The following is a 7,500-nucleotide window of genomic DNA, read 5'->3' as shown; positions in this document are numbered from 1 at the left end:
TCTGTCAGTGAGCCAATTGGCAACCCATCTTGTGACGTTGGGATTTATACCTAGTTTAGTGAGTTTAGCTACAATTCCAGAATGGGGGATGGTGTTGAAAGCCTTGGTGAGGTCAAGATAGGCTGTGTGAACCTCCTTACCCTCGTCTACAGCTTTGTTGACTGCCTCAAAGAAGTCGATCAGGTTCAGAAGGCATGATCTGCCTTTCACAAATCCGAACTGGGTGGGGTCCAAAGTTTGGAGGTTACCAATGTCTGTTTATGATGATACATTCCATGGCCTTACAGACCAGGCTCGTCAGGCTAATAGGGTGATAGCTCCCAGGATCAGTGGTGGCTCCCCCTTTGTGGATTGGGATAACTGTTGCTGTGTGCCATTCAGTGGGCACAAAGCCTAATGTGAGACTATGACTGAACATGGTGCTTAGGTGGGGAGCCAGTTCTTTCTGAAGTTCATGTAAAACACAGCCTGAGATGTTGTCCGTTCCCATGGATGCTGTGTTTTTAGCTTTAGAGAGTGCAGCTTTTACCTGCATAGTTGTGATTACAGTGTCTCTGCATTCTTCCTGTAAAGTCATGGGCCCTTTAGGGGGTGAGAGGGGAGTAAAGATAGCACTGAACCTAACTGCCAGGACATTGGCAATATCAGTTGGTTCTGTACTTTTCATGCCATTGTGCTGTAATTCAGAGCAGATCTGGGTGTTGCCATTGCAATTCTTGACATAGCTATAGAATGCTTTGTGGTTGTCCCTAGAATCAGTGGTGATTTTGTTTTCATAGCTAGTTTTGGAGTATCTTATAAGGGATCTCAGCTTCTTACTGTGGCTGACCGGGGAACTCCTCCACTCATGGGATTTTACTCTCTTTTGCAACAGTTTCTTCCTTCTGTTGTAGAGTTTATTTATGGCAGGGGACCACCAGATTGGCTTCCTTTTTTTGGAGGATAGTGTCTTGGTTATGTTTGGGATAGCACGCTCCATGCACTCGTGTAAGTGCTTATAGAGTGCATTTTTGTAGGATTCAGCAGTCGTAACTGTATTGTCCATCTGGATGGGTGTCATGAAGTTCACCACTTCTGTCTTAAGAAGCATGAAGTTGGCTTTGGAGAATTTTTTACCATGATTTCCTTAATGGGGGATGGGGGCGGGATGTGGATATCTAGGGTGATTAGCTTATGGTCGGATCTGACCAACGAGGAGTTGACGTCAGGTGTGGAACACCAGTCACTCATGTTGGTAATGACTAGGTCTAGGATATTGTTGCCCCTGGCGGGGGTGTGGATAAGTTGATCCAGGGCATTGGAATTTATGAATTCCAGAAAGCGTTGAGCGAAGGAGTTGGTACATGAATAGTTTTCCCAGTTAATGGTGGGGTAGCTCAAATCGTCCATTATTAGGGTGTTTGGTTGAACCCTAATATTTTCCAATATATTAAGAAAGGATGAGAGGGAATCCCGAGGCATGGTGGGGGATCTGTAGCAAGCTACAATTTGGATTGCAGTTTTGCCCAGAGTTAGTTGCACATGGATAACCTCAGACGCATTATGCTGAACAACTAGCCTGGAGGTGTGGATATCTTTAATGAATATGGACACACCAGAAGAATTTGTGTGTGTGTATGTGTGTGCGTGCGCATATCGGCCCAAGGGCCTAAGTAAGCCTAGCCAACAAGGTTCCCTGGCTTACACCACCCAAGAAAGTTATTTTCCTGTGTGCCTGTTGAGCAGAGTCACAGAAGTGATCCCAGGAGTGTATTTCCTATTTCCCATCCACTTATCAAGATTTTTCTTGAAGAGTGTTAATGAGGAACTTTGCTTGACATAGATGGGTAGCTTGTTCCAGAGTATGAAAAGTCTCTGGGACAGGACTCTATCCCTCCAGCATGTCCTGTTTATTGTAGTGACAAGGTTTAAGTCCCTAGAGTATGTAGCTCAGAGGGATTGGGATTTCTTTAGGTGTAGCATGTCCAACAGCTCTGGGTTTGACATAGCTTTATATGTTAGGCAGAGATTACCTCGGAGTAGGCGATATGCTACGGAGTAAAGCTGGAGGTTTTTGAGATGGTCCAGTGTAGAGATGTTTGAGGTCAGTAATCCTCTTTGTGAGGTGCTTCTTGGGCCTTTTCCAGCTGCTGCAGGTGTCTTGTGAGGGTACATTTCAAAGACATTGTATTCTCTAATGGGTCTAAGTATAAGGAGTGGAAGTGAGGGGGGTGTGACCTCTTTTCCTAGATAAGAACCTTTGCAATGAGGTGTGCCACTTGAAGAGTTCCATATTCTGTGAGCCAGTTATCAAAGAAGAGACTACTGTCCACCTGGATTCCCAGGTCTCTTATCCACACATTGGTGTTAAGTAAACTGCCGCCTATGTGGTGGTTCATGGATGAGTTTTTACCAAGGGGATGACAGTGCACTTTTGTTATTGAGCTTAAGGCCATGGGTCTGACACCAGGCATCTGTAGCAGTGAGGCCCTTCTGTAGGATGTCCCATCATTTGGGGACTCAGCTGCTGACTCTAGTTTGCAGTCATCTGTAAACTTCGTGTAAAGAGCCCTCTGTGTTGGCCTGTGCTTCAGAAATTACCTTGTACCAAACAAGGAGAGGTCCAGGATGAACCACATGTGGTCACTCCCACCTGTCACTTGATTTGATCATATTTGGAGTCTGCAACTTTGCAGTGTGGGTTCTGTCATTGAACCCAATTGGCAACCATCTTGTGGCGTTGGGATTTATGCACCTAGTTTAAGTGAGTTAGCTACAATTCAGAATGGGGATGGTGTTGAAAGCAAAGTGAGGTCAAGATAGGCTATGTAAGACACACTTACCCTCATCTACAGCTTTGGCAACTGCCTCAAAAGTCGATCAGGAGTTCAGGAGGCATGATCTGCCTTTCCTGACTCGAACTGGGTGGGGTCCAGAGTTTGGAGATTTTAATGTCTTTGTTTGTGATGTGATACATTCCATGGCCCCTTACAGACCAGGCTCTTCAGGCTAATAGGGTAGCTCCAGGATCGGTGGCTCCCCTTTGTGGATTAGGATAACTGTTGCTGTGTGCCATTCAGTGGGCACAAAACCTAATGTGAAGACTATGACTGAACATATGAACCTTGGGTGGGAGCCAGTTCTTTACAAAGTTCATGTAAATACAGCCTGAGATTTGTCCGTTCCATGCTGTGTTTTAGCTTTAAGAGAGTGCAGCTTTACCTGCATAGTTGTGATTACAGTGTCTCTGCATTCTTCCTGTAAGTCACTTGGGCCCTTTGGGCGGTGAAAAGGGGAGTAAAGTTGGCACTGAACCTAACTGCCAGGACATTGGCAATATCAGTTGGTTCTGTACTTTCCTTGCCATTGTGCTGTAATTCCAGGAAACAGATCTGGGTGTTACCATTGAAATTCTTGACATAGCTATAAGATGTGTGATTTGTCCTAGAATCAGTGGTGATTTTGTTTTCTTAGCTAGTTTTGGAGTATCTATAAGGATCTCAGCTTCTTTTTGTGGCTGACACAGAATCCTCCACTCATGGGATTTTACTCTCTTTTGCAACAATTTCTTCCTTCTGTTATATAGAGTTTATTTAAGCGGGGACCACCAGACTAGCTTCCTTTTTTTGGAGGATAGTATCTTGGTTATGTTTGGGATAGCAGCTCGTTGTACCCTCGTGTAAGTGCTTCTTCAGACATTTCTGGGATTCAGCAGTCGTAACTGTATTGTCATCTGGATGGGGTCGTGATTCACACTTCTGTCTTAGAAGCATGAAGTTAGCTTTGGAAATTACACCATGATTTCCTTAATGGGGTGGGGGCGGGATGTGGATATCTAGGGTGATTAGCTTATGGTGGATCTGACCAGCGAGGTTAGCGTCAGGTGTGGAACACCAGTCACTCATGTTGGTAATGACTAGGTCTAGGATATTGTTGCCCTGGTGAAAGTGTGGATAAGTTGATCCAGGGCATTGGGTTATGAATTCCGGCGTTGGCGAAGGAGTTGGTACATGAATAGTTTTCCCAGTTAATGGTGGGTAGTTGAAATCGTCCATTAGGGTGTTTGTTTGAACCTAATATTTTCCAGTATATTAAGAAAGGATGAGAGAATCCGAGGTGGTGGGGATCTGTATGGCTTCTACAATTTGGATTGCAGTTTGCCCAAGTTAGTTGCACATGGATAACCTCCCAGACGCATTATGCTGAGCAACTAGCCTGGAGGTGTGGGGCTCTTTAATGAATATGGACACACCTCCACCTTTGGTCCGGGTACAGGTTGGAGGTGGCGAAAAGTGTGTGCATGAGTTATAGCCTGGTAATGCAGGGGTGCTCTCTGGAGCCTTGAACCAGGTCTCAGTCACTGCACAGATATCAATGTTCTCCATTTTAAGGAGTGCCTCGGAGTGCATTTTGAGATATAGACTTCTAGCATTGAGTAGCATTACCCTCAGTTTGTGCTTGCCTGTTCCTGTTATGGTGGTGAATTTGTCATTTGAACCTTGCCTAAAAAAGGCACTATAGGGGCAGCAATAGCCTTAGCCAGTATCCAGAATCCCAGGGGTGACAGGTGCAGGCCATCTCTGGCAAAGCATCGTGGTCTGTCGACCATGTCATCCCAGGCAGACAGATACTGGATCCCCTTAGAATGACACCAGAAGCTTAGCCAATTGTTGAGGTCAATCATTTTGTCTGTGTACTGCAGTATCATTCTGGGCAATGGCAGGATGCTACTCAGGGCTAGGGTCATACCTGCCTGGGCTAGAAGATCAGAGAGCTCTTCCATGTCTCTTTTCATGTAGTACAGGGAGGTATATCTCAGGTCATTCACACCAACATGGACAATGACAGAGTCATATTTGTACCTGTTGTGGAGTGACCTGAGTGTGTGGGTTATGCAGCGGATCCTGGCACCGAACAGACAGCTGACAAAAACCTTCTTCTTGTTCAGCCTGGTGAATGGGACATCAATGTGCCTGACTATAGAGTCACCTATGACTGGTGTGTTGGGTACGTTGTTTTGCCTTATGGGCTGTGGCTGAGTGGCACACTGAGTCTGTGGGCTATGTGTCATTTGGGTTGTGTTGGGCGGTGGAGGTTGCATGCGGTTTGGAGGTTTCTGTTGCCTGAGCAGATTATTATTGAGACCCTCCACAAATGTTTTTTGTTTTTCATTTGGGGACTCAACTATGACTCCTAGTTTGCAGTCATCTGTAAACTTCATTAGCCAAAGGCCCTCTGTGTTAGCCTGTACTTCAGAGAAGTACATACCAAACAGGAGAGGTCCCAGGACTGAACCCTGTGGTACTCCACCTGTCACTTGTTTGAAGTCAGATTTGGAGTCTGCAACTTTTACAGTGTGGGTTCTGTCAGTGAGCCAATTGGCAACCCATCTTGTGACGTTGGGATTTATACCTAGTTTAGTGAGTTTAGCTATAATTCCAGAATGGGGGATGGTGTTGAAAGCCTTGGCGAGGTCAAGATAGGCTGTGTGAACCTCCTTACCCTCGTCTACAGCTTTGTTGACTGCCTCAAAGAAGTCGATCAGGTTCAGAAGGCATGATCTGCCTTTCACAAATCCGAACTGGGTGGGGTCCAAAGTTTGGAGGTTACCAATGTCTGTTTATGATGATACGTCCCATGGCCTTAAAGACCAGGTTCGTCAGGCTAATAGGTGATAGCTCCCAGCATCAGTGGTGGCTCCCCGTTTCTTGGAGTGGGATAACTTTTGCTGTGCTCCATTCAGTGGGCACAAAACCTGACGTGAGGCTATGATTGAACATGGTGCTTAGGTGGGTAGTCAGTTCTTTCTGAAGTTCATGTAAACCACAGCCTGAGATGTTGTCCGTTCCCATGGATGCTGTGTTTTTAGCTTTAGAGAGTGCAGCTTTTACCTGCATAGTTGTGATTACAGTGTCTCTGCATTCTTCCTGTAAAGTCATGGGCCCTTTAGGCGGTGAAAGGGGAGTAAAGTTAGCACTGAACCTAACTGCCAGGACATTGGCAATATCAGTTGGTTCTGTACTTTTCATGCCATTGTGCTGTAATTCAGAGCAGATCTGGGTGTTGCCATTGAAATTCTTGACATAGCTATAGAATGCTTTGTGATTGTCCCTAGAATCAGTGGTGATTTTGTTTTCATAGCTAGTTTTGGAGTATCTTATAAGGGATCTCAGCTTCTTACTGTGGCTGACCGGGGAACTCCTCCACTCATGGGATTTTACTCTCTTTTGCAACAGTTTCTTCCTTCTGTTATAGAGTTTATTTACGGCAGGGGACCACCAGACTGGCTTCCTTTTTTTGGAGGATAGTATCTTGGTTATGTTTGGGATAGCACGCTCCATGCCCTCGTGTAAGTGCTTATAGAGTGCATTTCTGTAGGATTCAGCAGTCGTAACTGTATTGTCCATCTGGATGGGGGTCATGAAGTTCACCACTTCTGTCTTAAGAAGCATGAAGCTGGCTTTGGAGACATTTTTTACCATGATTTCCTTAATAGTGGGTGGGGGCGGGGTGTGGATATCTAGGGTGATTAGCTTATGGTCGGATCTGACCAACGAGGAGTTGACGTCAGGTGTGGAACACCAGTCACTCATGTTGGTAATGTCTAGGTGTAGGATATTGTTGCCCCTGGTGGGGTTGTGGATAAGTTGATCCAGGGCATTGGAATTTATGAATTCCAGAAAGCGTTGCACGAAGGAGTTGGTACATGAATAGTTTTCCCATTTAATGGTGGGGTAGTTGAAATCGCCCATTATTAGGGTGTTTGTTTGAACCCTAATATTTTCCAGTATATTAAGAAAGGATGAGAGGGAATCCCGAGGCATGGTGGGGGATCTGTAGCAAGCTACAATTTGGATTGCAGTTTTGCCCAGAGTTAGTTGCACATGGATAACCTCAGACGCATTATGCTGAACAACTAGCCTGGAGGTGTGGATATCTTTAATGAATATGGACACACCTCCACCTTTGGTGTTCTGGTACAAGTTAGGTGGCCGAAAAGTGTGGTATGAGTTATAGCCTGGTAATGCAGGGGTGCTCTCTGGAGCCTTGAACCAGGTCTCAGTCACTGCACAGATATCAATGTTCTCCATTTTAAGGAGTGCCTTGGAGTGCATTTTGAGATATAGACTTCTAGCATTGAGTAGCATTACCCTCAGTTTTTGCTTGCCTGTTCCTGTTATGGTGGTGAATTTGTCATTTGAACCTTGCCTAAAAAAGGCACTATAGGGGCAGCAATAGCCTTAGCCAGTATCCAGAATCCCAGGGGTGACAGGTGCAGGCCATCTCTGGCAAAGCATCGTGGTCTGTCGACCATGTCATCCCAGGCAGACAGATACTGGATCCCCTTAGAATGACACCAGAAGCTTAGCCAATTGTTGAAGTCAATCATTTTGTCTGTTTACTGCAGTATCATGTAGTAGTCAAGGTAGGAAACAATTCACTTGCAGTTTCACACCACTTTATTAAACAAGAGTAAGTGCTTTCACGATCTAAGTCAGCTGATCGCTTCTTCAGATAAAG

Source organism: Protopterus annectens, chromosome 4.part0 (assembly GCF_019279795.1).
Source record: "Protopterus annectens isolate FY-2018-M chromosome 4.part0, PAN1.0, whole genome shotgun sequence".
Classification (NCBI taxonomy): domain Eukaryota; kingdom Metazoa; phylum Chordata; order Ceratodontiformes; family Protopteridae; genus Protopterus; species Protopterus annectens.
This window is presented reverse-complemented; position numbering follows the sequence as displayed.